Source organism: Oncorhynchus gorbuscha, unplaced genomic scaffold (assembly GCF_021184085.1).
Source record: "Oncorhynchus gorbuscha isolate QuinsamMale2020 ecotype Even-year unplaced genomic scaffold, OgorEven_v1.0 Un_scaffold_887, whole genome shotgun sequence".
Classification (NCBI taxonomy): Eukaryota; Metazoa; Chordata; class Actinopteri; order Salmoniformes; family Salmonidae; genus Oncorhynchus; species Oncorhynchus gorbuscha.
The window spans coordinates 49,373-68,866 of NW_025745863.1; the positions used below are offsets into that span (position 1 = coordinate 49,373).

The 19,494-nt window shown below is 45.4% G+C and overlaps 1 long non-coding RNA gene across 2 annotated transcripts in view; it reads left to right on the forward strand.

Moving 5' to 3' along the window:
• The window catches only part of LOC124020718, a 31,991-nt gene extending 14,443 nt beyond the window's left edge, over nucleotides 1-17,548 (forward strand). The window contains exons 2-3 of one of the 2 annotated variants that reach the window (XR_006836133.1): nucleotides 14,872-14,944; nucleotides 15,298-15,349. This is a non-coding gene — a long non-coding RNA (uncharacterized LOC124020718). Of the gene's footprint in view, nucleotides 1-14,871; nucleotides 14,945-15,297; nucleotides 15,350-17,538 lie in introns of those variants that run through there. The other variant, XR_006836132.1, reaches the window with a different exon arrangement.
• Nucleotides 17,549-19,494: the final 1,946 nt, after the last annotated feature.

Below are 19,494 nucleotides of genomic sequence, written 5' to 3' on the forward strand. Positions count from 1 at the left end.
TACCAGGAGAGAGAGACTAACATCTCATAGAATGTCCTTACTTCCTCCTAGTTTTAGTTGCTATGTTACCAGGAGAGAGAGAGACTAACATCTCATAGAATGTCCTTACTTCCTCCTAGTTTTAGTTACTATGTTACCAGGAGAGAGAGAGAGAGAGACTAACATCTCATAGAATGTCCTTACTTCCTCCTAGTTTTAGTTACTATGTTACCAGGAGAGAGAGAGAGAGACTAACATCTCATAGAATGTCCTTACTTCCTCCTAGTTTTAGTTACTATGTTACCAGGAGAGAGAGAGAGACTAACATCTCATAGAATGTCCTTACTTCCTCCTAGTTTTAGTTACTATGTTACCAGGAGAGAGACTAACATCTCATAGAATGTCCTTACTTCCTCCTAGTTTTAGTTACTATGTTACCAGGAGAGAGACTAACATCTCATAGAATGTCCTTACTTCCTCCTAGTTTTAGTTGCTATGTTACCAGGAGAGAGAGAGACTAACATCTCATAGAATGTCCTTACTTCCTCCTAGTTTTAGTTGCTATGTTACCAGGAGAGAGAGAGACTAACATCTCATAGAATGTCCTTACTTCCTCCTAGTTTTAGTTACTATGTTACCAGGAGAGAGAGAGAGAGAGACTAACATCTCATAGAATGTCATGAGGAAGGAAATTACTTCCTCCTAGTTTTAGTTACTATGTTACCAGGAGAGAGAGAGAGAGAGACTAACATCTCATAGAATGTCCTTACTTCCTCCTAGTTTTAGTTACTATGTTACCAGGAGAGAGAGAGAGAGAGACTAACATCTCATAGAATGTCCTTACTTCCTCCTAGTTTTAGTTACTATGTTACCAGGAGAGAGAGAGAGAGAGACTAACATCTCATAGAATGTCCTTACTTCCTCCTAGTTTTAGTTGCTATGTTACCAGGAGAGAGAGACTAACATCTCATAGAATGTCCTTACTTCCTCCTAGTTTTAGTTACCAGGAGAGAGAGAGACTAACATCTCATAGAATGTCCTTACTTCCTCCTAGTTTTAGTTACCAGGAGAGAGAGAGACTAACATCTCATAGAATGTCCTTACTTCCTCCTAGTTTTAGTTACTATGTTACCAGGAGAGAGAGAGACTAACATCTCATAGAATGTCCTTACTTCCTCCTAGTTTTAGTTACTATGTTACCAGGAGAGAGAGAGAGACTAACATCTCATAGAATGTCCTTACTTCCTCCTAGTTTTAGTTACTATGTTACCAGGAGAGAGAGAGAGAGACTAACATCTCATAGAATGTCCTTACTTCCTCCTAGTTTTAGTTACTATGTTACCAGGAGAGAGAGACTAACATCTCATAGAATGTCCTTACTTCCTCCTAGTTTTAGTTACTATGTTACCAGGAGAGAGAGACTAACATCTCATAGAATGTCCTTACTTCCTCCTAGTTTTAGTTACTATGTTACCAGGAGAGAGAGAGAGAGACTAACATCTCATAGAATGTCCTTACTTCCTCCTAGTTTTAGTTACTATGTTACCAGGAGAGAGAGAGAGAGACTAACATCTCACAGAATGTCCTTACTTCCTCCTAGTTTTAGTTGCTATGTTACCAGGAGAGAGAGAGAGACTAACATCTCATAGAATGTCCTTACTTCCTCCTAGTTTTAGTTACTATGTTACCAGGAGAGAGAGAGACTAACATCTCATAGAATGTCCTTACTTCCTCCTAGTTTTAGTTACTATGTTACCAGGAGAGAGAGAGAGACTAACATCTCATAGAATGTCCTTACTTCCTCCTAGTTTTAGTTGTTATGTTACCAGGAGAGAGAGGCTAACATCTCATAGAATGTCCTTACTTCCTCCTAGTTTTAGTTGCTATGTTACCAGGAGAGAGAGAGACTAACATCTCATAGAATGTCCTTACTTCCTCCTAGTTTTAGTTGCTATGTTACCAGGAGAGAGAGAGACTAACATCTCATAGAATGTCCTTACTTCCTCCTAGTTTTAGTTACTATGTTACCAGGAGAGAGACTAACATCTCATAGAATGTCCTTACTTCCTCCTAGTTTTAGTTGCTATGTTACCAGGAGAGAGAGAGACTAACATCTCATAGAATGTCCTTACTTCCTCCTAGTTTTAGTTACTATGTTACCAGGAGAGAGAGAGAGAGACTAACATCTCATAGAATGTCCTTACTTCCTCCTAGTTTTAGTTACTATGTTACCAGGAGAGAGAGAGAGACTAACATCTCATAGAATGTCCTTACTTCCTCCTAGTTTTAGTTACTATGTTACCAGGAGAGGGAGACTAACATCTCATAGAATGTCCTTACTTCCTCCTAGTTTTAGTTGCTATGTTACCAGGAGAGAGCGAGAGACTAACATCTCATAGAATGTCCTTACTTCCTCCTAGTTTTAGTTGCTATGTTACCAGGAGAGAGAGAGACTAACATCTCATAGAATGTCCTTACTTCCTCCTAGTTTTAGTTACTATGTTACCAGGAGAGAGGGAGACTAACATCTCATAGAATGTCCTTACTTCCTCCTAGTTTTAGTTACTATGTTACCAGGAGAGAGAGAGAGACTAACATTTTGAAGAGTCCAGTGGCACAGTAGTAATGGAAGTATCGTGTTTTGACACACACACACACACACACCTACTGAAAACAAAAGCAGATTCTTATTCCCTTAAACACACTGTCTAAATCAGGGATGGGCAACTGTAGGCCCGCGGAGGTGAACTCAGGTGGGGGTCGGGGTCTCAACTTACTGTTGACATTTAGAATAATAGAATACACAAGGTGACATTTTAGATAATTGGTTTTGCATCAGCTGTCAGCCATGTTTTTTGGGGTGGGGGTGGGTGTGGGGGGGGAGATTAGTCGCGCGCCATCTATCTAAACTTGTAGTAAGCATTAGTCTAAACGTGTAGTGAGCATGAGTCTGAACTTGTAGTAAGCATGGTTGAATTACAGACCGGGGTGGAGTCCATTGATCATCAGTTATCATATTTAAAAACTGCAAAATGTTTGCCTCCAGCCCGTGACAAAATGTGAAGAATTGTAGGAAATGAGCTGTAAAAACGGTTAATTATTCTCTGTTCCATGGCAAAATGAGTAGAATTAGGGCTGGGTGATATGATATGGCCTAGATTTGATTTATTGACAATAATCTAATAGGGGCTTGGTGGGAGGGGCTTGGTGTGAGGGGAGGGGCTTGGTGTGAGGGGAGGGGCTTGGTGTGTGTGTGTGTGTAAATCATAGAGGAAGAGGCGAAGCAAGAGGTTTTACTCCAAAATCTGTCCACAGTCAACCCAATGCATTTCTATGGGCTTGTTTTGGACCTAAGCTTGTCGCCTGCCTTTCTGCCTTAGGGACAACAATTCCCATTTTGTTAGGGCTGAGACATGAGCATCTCGTCATTTATATCGCTATCTCTGGTGTAAATGGGAAGATCCACAGAGGAGCCAAGGAGACGAGACCAAAAGGACAACATGAGAACAAGCACCTAAACGCTCAGAAACATGAAAAATACTAAACTAGATTCTTGCGATTTAGGCCTGGTTGTAACAACCTCATGATGGGTGTAGGGTTTAGGCCTGGTTGTAGCAACCTCATGATGGGTATAGGGTTTAGGCCTGGTTGTAGCTACCTCATGATGGGTGTAGGGTTTAGGCCTGGTTGTAGCAACCTCGTGATGGGTATAGGGTTTAGGCCTGGTTGTAGCAACCTCAATGGGTATAGGGTTTAGGCCTGGTTGTAGCAACCTCGTAATGGGTATAGGGTTTAGGCATGGTTGTAGCAACCTCGTAATGGGTATAGGGACAGAGTATCATGTAGTAGCCTAAACCCTATCAATGTTATATTGAACTGGGTGAATGGAGTACGAAGTACGAATGACAGTCATCCAATATGCTGTAGTGCTCATAAAAGAGTTTAATCGTCCCTCTTCATAAACGGCACCAACCGCCTCTGATATAAACACATGTAGACAGAAAGTGGAAGCAAAGTGACCTGCAAGCTCTCACTCTGACTTCAAACTCTGATCTTGACCCAGTGCTTTCACTCTTTCTCCTCCCTGCTCCCCCCCCCTCTCTCCCCGCTCCCCTCCCCCTCCTCTCTCCCTGCCCCCCCGCTCCCCCCTCTCTCTCCCCTCTCCCCGCTCCTCACCCCCCTCTCTCCCTGCTCCCCCCTCTCCCTGCTCCCCCTCTCCTCGCTCCTCTCTCTCCTCCCTGCCCCTCCCCTCTCCCTCCCCCCTCTCCTCACCGCTCCTCTCTCTCCCCCCTCCTCTCGCTCTTTCTCTCCTCCCCTTCTCCTCTCTCTCCCCTCTCCTCTATCTCCCTCTCTCCCCGCTCCTCTCTCTCCCTCTCTCCCCGCTCCTCTCTCGCTCTTTCTTTCTCTCCTCCCCTTCTCCCTCTCTCCTCCCCTACACTCTTATCTCACTTTACTGAGTGTTGTATCAGCCAACCCCAATGTGTTCTCTCAGTAGTGCCTGGTACAGATAGAAACGGGAGGAGAAGCAGAACAACTAGTAGGGGGAAAAGAGCAAGTTCAGAGAGACTGAACTGACTTGTTTGTTGACACCCTGAAGTGAAAGTAGAAGAAAAGGCCTGCGTCCCAAAAGGCACCCTATTCCCTAAATACTGTAGTGCCCTATGGGTCCTGGTCAAAAGTAGTGCACTACATAGGGAATAGGGTGCCACTAAGAAAGGCTGTCATATGATCCTAAAACCCTCTGCTCTGGAGGCTCCTGGGATACTTTACGTTTTGGAGAAGGGAAAAAACATGATGAGGTGGAAGAAAAGAGAGGAAAAAACATGAGGAGGTTGGAAGAAAAGAGAGGAGGAGGGGTTAGGAGAGAGGAGGAGGGGTTAGGAGAGAGAGGAGGAGGGGTTAGGAGAGAGGAGGAGGGGTTAGGAGAGAGGAGGAGGGGTTAGGAGAGAGGAGGAGGAGGGGGAGGAGGGGAGAGAGGAGGAGGGGTTAGGAGGGGAGAGGAGGAGGGGTTAGGAGAGAGGAGAGGGGAGGAGGGGTTAGGAGAGAGGAGGAGGGGTTAGAGGAGGGGGGTTAGGAGAGAGGAGGGGGACTGTGCCTCTCTTCAGTGTCCGTATTGTCGTATTCATTCTGATCTAAAATACAGAAACTGATCCTAGATCAGCACTCCTAACTCCGAGAACCTTTTGTGAATGCGGGCCCTGGTCTGTGATTGGCCGGCTACGGTAGTGTGTTAAACTACTGATGGGTCTTCTGTAAGATGTAGATGGCGATGTGTTTACGGCCTCTTTGAATGACGACAGATGTCTGACACACACACACACACACACACACACACACACACACACACACACACACACGGTCGATTTGATACGCTGTGTAAAGTCTGTATGCTACTGAACTCGCTGAAAGTGTCTAGTGTGTTTTTATTAACCAATGAGGTTGGAGACAAAACATTTTGTAAAGAGATGACCCTTTATTCTCTCTGCTTTCACTTCGTCTTGGAGACGGAGGCCGGATCTCATCCGGAATATAATGGTCTGAATCACTCACTTGTTAGTATTAGATAGTAGACTGTATATAGCCCCTCTACTGTGTTATATAGCCCCTCTACTGTGTTATATAGCCCCTCTACTGTGTTATATAGCCCCTCTACTGTGTTATATAGCCCTCTACTGTGTTATATAGCCCTCTACTGTGTAATATAGCCCCTCTACTGTGTAATATAGCCCCTCTACTGTGTAATATAGCCCCTCTACTGTGTAATATAGCCCCTCTACTGTGTGTTATATAGCCCCTCTACTGTGTAATATAGCCCCTCTACTGTGTGTTATATAGCCCCTCTACTGTGTGTTATATAGCCCCTCTACTGTGTGTTATATAGCCCCTCTACTGTGTGTTATATAGCCCCTCTACTGTGTGTTATATAGCCCCTCTACTGTGTAATATAGCCCCTCTACTGTGTTATATAGCCCCTCTACTGTGTTATATAGCCCCTCTACTGTGTTATATAGCCCCTCTACTGTGTTATAAAGCCCCTCTACTGTGTGTTATATAGCCCCTCTACTGTGTGTTATATAGCCCCTCTACTGTGTAATATAGCCCCTCTACTGTGTAATATAGCCCCTCTGCTGTGTGTTATATAGCCCCTCTACTGTGTGTTATATAGCCCCTCTACTGTGTGTTATATAGCCCCTCTACTGTGTAATATATAGCCCCTCTACTGTGTGTTATATAGCCCCTCTACTGTGTGTTATATAGCCCCTCTACTGTGTGTTATATAGCCCCTCTACTGTGTGTTATATAGCCCCTCTACTGTGTTTTATATAGCCCCTCTACTGTGTTTTATATAGCCCCTCTACTGTGTGTTATATAGCCCCTCTACTGTGTGTTATATAGCCCCTCTACTGTGTGTTATATAGCCCCTCTACTGTGTGTTATATAGCCCCTCTACTGTGTGTTATATAGCCCCTCTACTGTGTGTTATATAGCCCCTCTACTGTGTGTTATATAGCCCCTCTACTGTGTGTTATATAGCCCCTCTACTGTGTGTTATATAGCCCCTCTACTGTGTTATATAGCCCCTCTACTGTGTGTTATATAGCCCCTCTACTGTGTGTTATATAGCCCCTCTACTGTGTGTTATATAGCCCCTCTACTGTGTGTTATATAGCCCCTCTACTGTGTGTTATATAGCCCCTCTACTGTGTGTTATATAGCCCCTCTACTGTGTGTTATATAGCCCCTCTACTGTGTGTTATATAGCCCCTCTACTGTGTGTTATATAGCCCCTCTACTGTGTGTTATATAGCCCCTCTACTGTGTGTTATATAGCCCCTCTACTGTGTGTTATATAGCCCCTCTACTGTGTGTTATATAGCCCCTCTACTGTGTGTTATATAGCCCCTCTACTGTGTGTTATATAGCCCCTCTACTGTGTGTTATATAGCCCCTCTACTGTGTGTTATATAGCCCCTCTACTGTGTGTTATAGCCCCTCTACTGTGTGTTATATAGCCCCTCTACTGTGTTTATAGACTGATGGGTAATTCCACGATAACAGAATTAGGCTTAGACTCAGAATTTTCACTTTAAAAGTATGATCTTTAAAAAAATAAAAGTTGGATTGCAACGTTGAACAAACTGCACAACATATACAAGAGGACTACTTTTTAACTGTTTCCACTGAACAATTTTTTTTTTACACAAAAACACATTTACTCTTAAAGAACAGGTTGGGTTTGCTGACAGAATGACAAGATACTAGGTCATATTTCTTCATCTTAAAGAAGGCAAATAATTTCTGCTAAAACTAAATTATAAGAGCGCTATTTTCTTGTCGTCAACAAACGTAAACGCCTGGAGTTTACTAAACGGTATCGGGGTTTGAACCGCTGCCTTAGTCCAATGAGGTGGAAATAGAGCTCTTTGGCCAAGCGGTGAGTTTGGTACCGCTGCTTTAGTCCAATGAGGTGGAAATAGAGCTCTTTGGCCAAGCGGTGAGTTTGGTACAGCTGCTTTAGTCCAATGAGGTGGAAATAGAGCTCTTTGGCCAAGGGGTGGGTTTGGTACTTCTGCTTTAGTCCAATGAGGTGGAAACAGAGCTCTTTGGCCAAGCGGTGAGTTTGGTACTGCTGCTTTAGCCCAATGAGGTGGAAATAGAGCTCTTTGGCCAAGCGGTGGGTTTGGTACCGTTGCTTTAGTCCAATGAGGTGGAAATAGAGCTCTTTGGCCAAGCGGTGAGTTTGGTACTGCTGCTTTAGCCCAATGAGGTGGAAATAGAGCTCTTTGGCCAAGCAGTGAGTTTGGTACAGCTGCTTTAGTCCAATGAGGTGGAAATAGAGCTCTTTGGCCAAGCGGTGAGTTTGGCGTCGAAATGAGAATGAACGCCGAACCCACTGTAAAAAATATAGTGGTGGATCTTTGATGTTTTGGGGATATATTTCTTCCATCGGTCCTGAGGCCGTTAAGGTCAACAGCATCATGAACTGTACCCAGTACCAGGACATTTTTGCCCCAAAAAAATCTGGTTTCCTCTGCCAGGAGAATGACAGTTGGCCGCAAGTGGATCTCCCAGCAACACAAAAACCCCAAGCAAGACAAAAACCCCAAGCAAGACAAAAACCTCAAGCAAGACAAAAACCCCAAGCAAGACAAAAACCCCAAGCAACACAAAAACCCCAAGCAACACATTTTAAAATCCACAAAGAAATGAATCCACACAATTAACATTTTTGCAACGGCCGTCTCAGTCTCCAGACCTTCAGACACATTTGAAAACCTGCGGTTTGAATTGAACAAGGACAAGTTCGTAAACTCAGACGAAAGAGATCAAGGTTCTGGACAGATTCTGTTTGGAGGAATGGTCGAACCTCTCTCCCCAATGTGTTCTCCAATCTCAGAAAACATTTTTAGAAAAATTGTCTGTGCCCTGATCCTCACAAAGTGAGCGATTTGAAATCAAGGGAAGTGAATCTATTTGACTCCTAACTGTTTAAGTATTAGTATAAAGTAATATAATATAGCTCAGTATTTTGTATTTCTTTTATGCAGTCGTTTTTGCTCATGTTTATCAAGGGTACCAATACTTTCTGAACCCACTTTATTTCTAATACCTTTTTTAAAGGCCCAGTGCAGTCAAAAACCAGATAATCCTGTGTTTTTATGAGGTTGGAAAATGTGAAAAATTTGTATAATTAATGTCCTTTTTAATGTAAGAGCTGTTTGATAAGAACGCTTTACATTTCAGCCGGTCACACTGGTTGAATCAACGTTGTTTTTACATCATTTCTACAAAACAAGTTGAACCCATGTGGAATAGACATTGAATTGATGCCTGTGCCCAGTGGGTTCGCTTTAATTTGTCACCCAATTTTGATATGCTCCTATGAACTTCACATGTTGGTGCTCATGGGTCCTTTTACATGGAAATGCCCCTAACTTAACATTGAGTCAACGCCGTAGCCGGTGAGGCAGCGCCGTAGCCGGTGAGGCAGCGCCGTAGCCGGTGAGGCAGCGCCGTAGCCGGCCCTGGTCTAAAGTAGTACACTATATAGGGCCCTGGTCAACAGTAGTGCGCTATATAGGGCCCTGGTCAACAGTAGTACGCTATATAGGGCCCTGGTCAACAGTAGTACGCTATATAGGGCCCTGGTCAACAGTAGTACGCTATATAGGGCAAGAAAGTATTTAGTCAGCCACCAACTGTGCAAGTTTCTCACTTAAAAAGATGAGAGGCCTGTAATTTTCATCATAGGTACACTTCAACTATGACAGACAAATGGAGGAGAAAACATCCAGAAAATCACATTGTAGGAATTTTAATGAATTTATTTGCAAATTATGGTGGAAAATTGGTGTCCACTTCTATATTTACAGCCCTGTCATGTTTTCCACTGTGTGTGTGTCCCTGTGTTTTTAAACAGTATGTTGAGACCGTTTAGCCTGGTTTAACTGTCTGACTCACAGACCACTGTAACGACTGGCCTGTGGCTGAAGGGGCTCTTTGAACACATCGTTAACATGGCAGTAAACTGGCCTGTCTTGTGGCTGAAGGGGCTCTTTGAACACATCGTTAACATGGCAGTAAACTGGCCTGTCTTGTGGCTGAAGGGGCTCTTTGAACACATCGTTAACATGGCAGTAAACTGGCCTGTCTTGTGGCTGAAGGGGCTCTTTGAACACACCATTAACATGGCAGTAAACTGGTCTTATGTTGACTAGTTAACATCATGGAACAGCCTTGTTTCAATATATATTCACGTTCGGGCCTCTTGGCTGTGGGACCGTTTTTAAGTCTGATGTTGGACCAGTGTTAGCCGCTTCAGGCTGTGTTGCTGTGGTAGATTGATTGTTGTGCTCGCTGTTCACTTTGTGCTGTGTGCTGCTGGTTGTACAGTCTGGAGGTTGCTGTGTTGCTAGTTGCAGTGGTGTGTGTTGCTGGTTGTACAGTCTTCAGTGGAGGTTGTGTGCTTCTGTAGCTCAGTTGGTAGAGCATTGCTGGTTGTACAGTCAGGGTGGAGGTTGCTGGGACCACCCTGATGGAGGTTGTGTGTTGCTGACTGTAAGTCTGCTTTGGATAAAAGCGTGTGCTAAATGGCATATATTATTATATTATAGTAGTTTTGGGTGTATCTGTACTCGACTATTTATATTTTTGCCAACTTTTATTTCAACTATATTCCTAAATAAAATAATGTACTTTACTCCAAACGTTTTCCGTGACACCCAAAAGTAGTGTTACAGTCTGGACAGGAAAATGGTCCAATTCACAGTCTTATCAAGAGAACATGGTTCTACTGCCTCTGATCTGGAGGACTCACTAAACAGGGAACATCCCTGGTCATCCCTACTGCCTCTGATCTGGTGGACTCACAAACAGAGAACATCCCTACTGCCTCTGATCTGGAGGACTCACTAAACAGAGAACATCCCTGGTCATCCCTACTGCCTCTGATCTGGTGGACTTAAACAGAGTGTGTTGATCTGGAGGACTCACTAAACTGATGGCTTTATTTGTAAATGATGTTGTACAGTCAGGAGGTTGACTGTCTGTACAGTTTTTTACATGTTTTTTCTATCATCTGGTTGCCACAGGTCATGGATCTGTCTTCTATAGATGCAGTTGTATCACCTCTGGAGGTTGCAGCAGGTCAGGGGTTCCAGGCATCTGTCTCCTATAGATCCAGGTCCCTATCATCTTAGCAAGCAGGTCAGGTCAGGCATCTGTCTGTATAGATCCTGGTCTGTATCAGTCTGATGGAGGTTGGGGTTGCAGGTTGTCTCTGATAGATCCAGGTCTCCATCATCTCAGCAGCTTGCCAGTAGGTCAGGTCTGGGGTTCCAGGCATCTGTCTCCTATGATCCTGGTCCCTATCATCTGATGCAGGTTGGTGTTGCTGGTTAGATCCAGGTCTCTATCATTTCAGCAGCTTAGTACAGGTCAGGCATCTGTCTGTATAGATCCAGGTTATCATCTTAGCCAGATGGTCAGGCATCTGTCTGTATAGATCCTGGTTCTATCAGTCTGATGGAGGTTGGGGTTGCTGGCATTGTCTCTATGGATCCAGGTCCCTATCATGTTGCTGGTTGTACAGTCATGGAGGCATCTGTGCTGTTGATCCAGGTCTGTATCATCTCAGCACCTTAGCCAACAGGTCAGGCATGTTGCTGGTTGATCCAGGTCTCTATCATCTCAGCACCTTGTGTCAGGCTGGTTTCCAGGCATCTGATCCTATAGATCCAGGGTGTGTGTTGCTGGTTGTACAGTCTTGGCAAGCAGGTCAGGTCAGGCATCTGTATCCTTAGATACAGTCTGATGCAGCTTAGCCAGCAGGTGCTGGTTCAGACATCTGTCTCCTATAGATCCAGGTCTCTATTCTCAGTCTTAGCCAGCAGGACAGGGGGTTGCTGGCATCTGTCTCCTATAGATCCAGGTCTCCATCACCTGCTGGCTTAGCCAGTCAGGTCAGGGGTTCCAGGCATCTGTCTCCTATGCTGGTTCTATCATCTCAGCACCTTAGCCAGCTGGTTGTACAGTCTGTCTCCTATAGATCCAGGTCTCTATCATCTCAGTTGTCAGGCATCTGTCTCCTATAGATCCAGGTCTTGTACAGTCTCATGCACCTTAGCCAGTTGCTGGTCAGGCATCTGTCTCTGATAGATCCAGGTTGTGTCATTCAGCAGCTTAGCTGCAGGCAGGTCAGACATCTGTCTCCTATAGATCCAGGTCTGTATCATCTCAACATCTTAGCCAGCAGGACAGGGGTTCCAGGTATCTGTCTCTTCGACTAGATCCAGGTCTCAATTTTCTCAGCAGCTTATTCCAGCAGGTCAGGTCAGACATCTGTCTCCTATAGATCCAGGTCTCTATCATCTGACATCTTAGCCAGTAGGACAGGGGGTTCCAGGCATCTGTCTCTTAAGATCCAGGTCTCCATCATCTCAGCACCTTAGCCAACATCAGAGATCTGTCTCCTAGATCAGGTCTCTATCATCTCATCTGCTTAGCCACTAAGGTCAGGGGTTCCAGGCATCTGTCTCCTATAGATCCAGGTCTCTATCACCTCAGCAGCTTAGCCAGCAGGTCAGACATCTGTCTCCAGAGATCCATCCCTGGTCATCTCAGCAGCTTAGCCAGAGGTCTGGTCAGGATCTGTCACTAAGACAGGTCTCTATCCCTCAGCAGCTTAGCCAGCAGGTCAGGGGTTCCAGGCATCTCTCCTATAGATCCAGGTCCCTATCATATCAGTAACTTAGCAAGCAGGTCAGGGCCCAGGCATCTGTCTCCTATAGATCCAGGTCTCTATCATCTCAGCAGCTTAGCCAGCAGGTCAGTTCCATCTGTCTCCTATAGATCCAGGTCTCCATCATCTCAGCAGCTTAGCCAGCAGGTCAGGGGTTCCAGGCATCTGTCTCCTATAGATCCAGGTCCCTATCATCTCAGCACTTAGCAAGCAGGTCAGGTCAGGCATCTGTCTCCTATAGATCCAGGTCTCTATCATCTCAGCAGCTTAGCCAGCAGGTCAGGGGGTTCCAGGCATCTGTCTCCTATAGATCCAGGTCCCTATCATCTCAGCAGGTCCCTATCATAAACAGCTTAGCCAGCAGGTCAGGCATCTGTCTCCTATAGATCCAGGTCTCTATCATCTCAGCAGCTTAGCCAGCAGGTCAGACATCTGTCTCCTATAGATCCAGGTCCCTATCATCTCAGCAGCTTAGCCATCATCAGGTCAGGCATCTGTCTCCTATAGATCCAGGTCTCTATCATCTCAGCAGCTTAGCCAGGTCAGGTCAGGCATCTGTCTCCTATAGATCCAGGTCTCTATCATCTCAGCAGCTTAGCCAACAGGTCAGGGGGTTCCAGGCATCTGTCTCCTATAGATCCAGGTCCCTATCATCTTAGCCAGCAGGTCAGGTCAGGCATCTGTCTCCTATAGATCCAGGTCTCTATCATCTCAGCACCTTAGCCGTCAGGTCAGGGGGTTCCAGGCATCTGTCTCCTATAGATCCAGGTCCCTATCATATCAGCGACTTAGCAAGCAGGTCAGGTCAGGCATCTGTCTCCTATAGATCCAGGTCTCTATCATCTCAGCAGCTTAGCCAACAGGTCAGGCATCTGTCTCCTATAGATCCAGGTCTCTATCATCTCAGCACCTTAGCCAGGTCAGGGGGTCAGGCATCTGTCTCCTATAGATCCAGGTCCCTATCATATCAGCGACTTAGCAAGCAGGTCAGGTCAGGCATCTGTATCCTATAGATCCAGGTCTCTATCATCTCAGCAGCTTAGCCAGCAGGTCAGGTCAGACATCTGTCTCCTATAGATCCAGGTCTCTATCATCTCAACATCTTAGCCAGACAGGGGGTTCCAGGCATCTGTCTCCTATAGATCCAGGTCTCCATCACCTCAGCAGCTTAGCCAGCAGGTCAGGGGGTTCCAGGCATCTGTCTCCTATAGATCCAGGTCTCTATCATCTCAGCACCTTAGCCAGCAGGTCAGGCATCTGTCTCCTATAGATCCAGGTCTCTATCATCTCAGCACCTTAGCCAGCAGGTCAGGCATCTGTCTCCTATAGATCCAGGTCTCTATCATCTCAGCACCTTAGCCAGCAGGTCAGGCATCTGTCTCCTATAGATCCAGGTCTCTATCATCTCAGCAGCTTAGCCAGCAGGTCAGGTCAGACATCTGTCTCCTATAGATCCAGGTCTCTATCATCTCAACATCTTAGCCAGCAGGACAGGGGGTTCCAGGCATCTGTCTCTTATAGATCCAGGTCTCCATCATCTCAGCAGCTTAGCCAGCAGGTCAGGTCAGACATCTGTCTCCTATAGATCCAGGTCTCTATCATCTCAACATCTTAGCCAGCAGGTCAGGGGGTTCCAGGCATCTGTCTCCTATAGATCCAGGTCTCCATCATCTCAGCACCTTAGCCAACAGGTCAGGGGGTTCCAGGCATCTGTCTCCTATAGATCCAGGTCTCTATCATCTCAGCAGCTTAGCCAGCAGGTCAGACATCTGTCTCCTATAGATCCAGGTCCCGATCATCTCAGCAGCTTAGCCAGCAGGTCAGGTCAGACATCTGTCTCCTATAGATCCAGGTCTCTATCATATCAGCACCTTAGCCAACAGGTCAGGGGTTCCAGGCATCTGTCTCCTATAGATCCAGGTCTCTATCATCTCAGCAGCTTAGCCAGCAGGTCAGGGGTTCCAGGCATCTGTCTCCTATAGATCCAGGTCTCTATCATCTCAGCATCTTAGCAGGTCAGGTCAGGCATCTGTCTCCTATAGATCCAGGTCTCTATCATCTCAGCAGCTTAGCCAGCAGTCAGGGGGTTCAGGCATCTGTCTCCTATAGATCCAGGTCTCTATCATCTCAGCACCTTAGCCAGCAGGTCAGGCATCTGTCTCCTATAGATCCAGGTCTCGATCATCTCAGCAGCTTAGCCAGCAGGTCAGGCATCTGTCTCCTATAGATCCAGGTCTCTATCATCTCAGCAGCTTAGCCAGCAGGTCAGGGGGTTCCAGGCATCTGTCTCCTATAGATCCAGGTCCCGATCATATCAGCGACTTAGCAAGCAGGTCAGGCATCTGTCTCCTATAGATCCAGGTCTCTATCATCTCAGCAGCTTAGCCAGCAGGTCAGGGGGTTCCAGGCGTCTGCCACCACTTATAATATAGGCCTCTCACACCAGCAAATCCAGACACACACACACACACACACACACACTGTGGATCATGTCCCTTCTGTACTTTGATGGCATCGTGTTAAATTCTTCAGTCGACCACAGGGATGTCTGACCTGACCTGTGATTTTTATCTTCATGATCGTATCATATTAATGCTTAAGTACTCTTCAAATAAAGTATGACTAAATATTTAGTATTCTGTTGTTCACAGAGCGATCACAATGGGGAAAGGCTGCATGAAGGCAATCAAGTACTTCCTGTTCCTCTTCAATGTCCTCTTCTTCGTAAGTATCTTATTTCCCAGACACAGATAACATGCCTATACAGTGCAGGACCTCAGCCTCTCCTCTGAGTGGATGAAACCGTGCATGACAATTAACCGTCTGATCGATATGACGTGACCGCCACAGCTCTACTGCCCTGTTGGACCGGTTTGAGGTCGAGTCGGTGGGAGGGAATGTGAACTCATCAACACACACCAACCACTCTGTCATCCTTTGTCCTCTGTTTCAATCTCTCATTCTCTGACATCATTCACTCTCTCTCTCTCTCTCTCTTTCCCTTTAGCTCTCTCCCTCTCATGCCCTCTCTGTCTCTCTCTCATGCCCTCTGTCTCTCTCTCTCTCTTTCCCTTTAGCTCTCTCTCTCTCATGCCCTCTCTGTCTCTCTCTCATGCCCTCTGTCTCTCTCTCTCTCTCTCTCTCTCTCTCTCTCTCCCTCTCTCCCTTTTGCTCTCTCTCTCTCTCTCTCCCTTTAGCTCTCTCTCTCTCGCTCGCTCGCTCTCTCTCGCTCTGTTTCTTGCTCTCTCTCTCTCTCATGCCCCCTCTCTCGTTCTCCCTCTTTAGCTCTCTCTTGCTCTTTCTCTCATGCCCTCTTTCTCCCCCTCTCTCTCCCTCTCACCCCCTCCATCCCTCTCTCTCCCTGGTTTCTTCATTAGAGAGCAGATTAAGTGATTGTGGCCTGGTTACCACGGAGATACTCATCCGCTCAGTCAAAGGCTCCCACAATCCCCCCCTCTACCATCCATCATTCCCATCACTGAACAGAATCAATTAAAAGTCTGATCCAGAGCTTAAGGCTTTTAAGTTACACTGTGAATGTATGGTGTGATCTCACTACTAACAGGACTGATGTAGAGAGACATCACTACTAACAGGACTGATGTAGAGAAACATCACTACTAACAGGACCGATGTAGAGAAACGTCACTACTAACAGGACTGATGTAGAGAAACGTCACTACTAACAGGACTGATGTAGAGAAACGTCACTACTAACAGGACTGATGTAGATAAACATCACTACTAACAGGACTGATGTAGAGAAACGTCACTACTAACAGGACTGATGTAGAGAAACGTCACTACTAACAGGACTGATGTAGAGAAACGTCACTACTAACAGGACTGATGTAGATAAAACTGATCGTCACTACTAACAGGACTGATGTAGAGAAACGTCACTACTAACAGGACTGATGTAGAGAAACATCACTACTAACAGGACTGATGTAGAGAAACGTCACTACTAACAGGACTGATGTAGAGAAACTAGAATGTAACAGGACCGATGTAGAGAAACGTCACTACTAACAGGACTGATGTAGAGAAACGTCACTACTAACAGGACTGATGTAGAGAAACGTCACTACTAACAGGACTGATGTAGAGAAACGTCACTACTGACAGGACTGATGTAGAGAAACGTCACTACTAACAGGACTGATGTAGAGAAACGTCACTACTAACAGGACTGATGTAGAGAAACGTCACTACTAACAGGACTGATGTAGAGAAACGTCACTACTAACAGGACTGATGTAGAGAAACGTCACTACTAACAGGACTGATGTAGAGAAACGTCACTACTAACAGGACTGATGTAGAGAAACGTCACTACTAACAGGACTGATGTAGAGAAACGTCACTACTAACAGGACTGATGTAGAGAAACGTCACTACTAACAGGACTGATGTAGAGAAACGTCACTACTAACAGGACTGATGTAGAGAAACGTCACTACTAACAGGACTGATGTAGAGAAACGTCACTACTAACAGGACTGATGTAGAGAAACGTCACTACTAACAGGACTGATGTAGAGAAACGTCACTACTAACAGGACCGATGTAGAGAAACTCACTACTAACAGGACTGATGTAGAGAAACGTCACTACTAACAGGACTGATGTAGAGAAACGTCACTACTAACAGGACTGATGTAGAGAAACGTCACTACTAACAGGACTGATGTAGAGAAACTAGAATGTAACCCAAAGACTCATTTAGAGAAACTTAGTTTAGTCTTATTTACAGGACTGTTGTACTGTCTGAAACGTCTGTCTCTGTCTGACTCTGTCTGTCTGTCTCTGTCTGTCTGATCTGAAACTGTCTCTGTCTAACAGGACTGATGTCTGTCTCTGTCTGTCTCTGTCTACTAACAGGACTGATCTCTGTCTGTCTGTCTCTAACTGGACTGATGTCTCTGTCTGTCTCTGTCTGTCTGTCTGTCTGTCTCTCTGTCTCTGTCTGTCTCTCTCCCCCTCTCTGACTGTTTGGCGCCCTCATCATGGGGTAACAGGACTGATGTAGAGGTCCTACTAACAGGACTTCATGGTCATCCTGGTTGTCTATGGAACATTACTCCTGGCAGTCATTTCACAGCACCCAAAGACTCATTTACAGAACTTAGTTTAGTCTTATTTACCATGTTGTACTGACTCTCTCTGACTCTCACCTGACTAATCTGGTCTGACTCTCTCTCTGACTCTCTCTGTCATTTCTCTGTCTCTGTCTGTCATTTCACCTGTCTGTCTCTGTCTGTCTCTGTCTGTGACAGTCTGTGGCTGTCATTTCACTCTTTCACCCCTCTCTGCAGCTGTTTGGCGTCATTTCATCATGGGGTTCGTACTGTGGGTCCTTCTCACCAATGAGAGTAATGTGGCTGTCATTTTCATGGTCATCCTGCTGTAAGTTTATCAAAATACATGCTAATGTGGCAGTCATTTCACCAGAGGAATGACAGTAATGTGGCTGTCATTTCACCAGAGGAATGACAGCTGTCATTTAATGTGGCTGTCATTTCACCAGAGGAATGACAGTAATGTGGCTGTCATTTCACCAGAGGAATGACAGTAATGTGGCTGTCATTTCACCAGAGGAATGACAGTAATGTGGCTGTCATTTCACCAGAGGAATGACAGTAATGTGGCTGTCATTTCACCAGAGGAATGACAGTAATGTGGCTGTCATTTCACCAGAGGAATGACAGTAATGTGGCTGTCATTTCACCAGAGGAATGACAGTAATGTGGCTGTCATTTCACCAGAGGAATGACAGTAATGTGGCTGTCATTTCACCAGAGGAATGGCGGTAATGTGGCTGTCATTTCACCAGAGCAATGACGGTAATGCTATCTGGATTTGGGTAAAGGAGAACCTGGAGAGGCTTGGGCGAGGAGCTGCGGGGGGCCGGGGCTGTTGGCCGAGGTAGGAGTAGCCAGGCGGAAGGCATGGCCAGCCGTTGAGAAATGCTTGTTGAAGTTTTCGATAATCATGGATTTGTCGGTGGTGACAGTGTTCCTTAGCCTCAGTGCAGTGGGCAGCTGGGAGGAGGTGCTCTTGTTATCCATGGACTTCAGTGTCCCAGAACTTTTTGGAGTTGGAGCTACAGGATGCAAACTTCTGCCTGAAGAAGCTGGCCTTAGCTTTCCTGACTGACTGCGTGTATTGGTTCCTGACTTCCCTGAACAGTTGCATATCGCGGGGACTGTTCGATGCTATTGCAGTCCGCCACAGGATGTTTTTGTGCTGGTCGAGGGCAGTCAGGTCTGGAGTGAACCAAGGGCTGTATCTGTTCTTACATTTACATTACATTTAAGTCATTTAGCAGACGTTCTTATCCAGAGCGACTTACAAATTGGTGCATTCACCTTATGACATCCAGTTGAACAGTCACTTTACAATAGTGCATCTAAATCTTAAGGGGGGGGAAGAAGAGGGAATACTTATCCTATCCTAGGTATTCCTTAAAGAGGTGGGGTTTCAGGTGTCTCCGGAAACCCCACCTGCATTTTTTTGAACGGAGCATGCTTATCTAAAATGGTGAGGAAGTTACTCTTAAAGAATGACCAGGCATCCTCAACTGACGGGATGAGGTCAATGTCCTTCCAGGATACCTGGGCCAGGTCGATTTAGAAAGGCCTGCTCACAGAAGTGTTTTAGGGAGCGTTTGACAGTGATGTCAATGATAATGAATTATAAATGATAGTCATTTCACCAGAGGAATGTGCAGTCATTTCACCAGAGGAATGACATGGCTGTCATTTCACCAGAGGAATGACAGTAATATGGCTGTCATTTCACCAGAGGAATGACAGTAATGTGGCTGTCATTTCACCAGCTGTCATTTCACCAGAGGAATGATAGTAATGTGGCTGTCATTTCACCAGAGGAATGATAATGACAGTAAGTCATTTCACCAGAGGAATGACAGTAATGTGGCAGTCATTTCACCAGAGGAATGGTAATGATAGCAATAGTTCATACCCATCTATTCTTCTGTTTTATATTATAATGCAGCCGTGATGGCGAGTGGGGACGCAGACCCTGATGAGTCTTCTGTTACTTCTGTTACATTGTTTACTTTGCCTGCACTGCTGTTGATACAATGTATCATTTCATCTGTTATAACCAAGAGCACAGACCAGTCTGAGTTGACTTTATGTTGATACAATGTATCATTTCATCTGTTATAACCAAGAGGACAGACCAGTCTGAGGAGACTTTATGTTGATACAATGTATCATTTCATCTGTTATAACCAAGAGCACAGA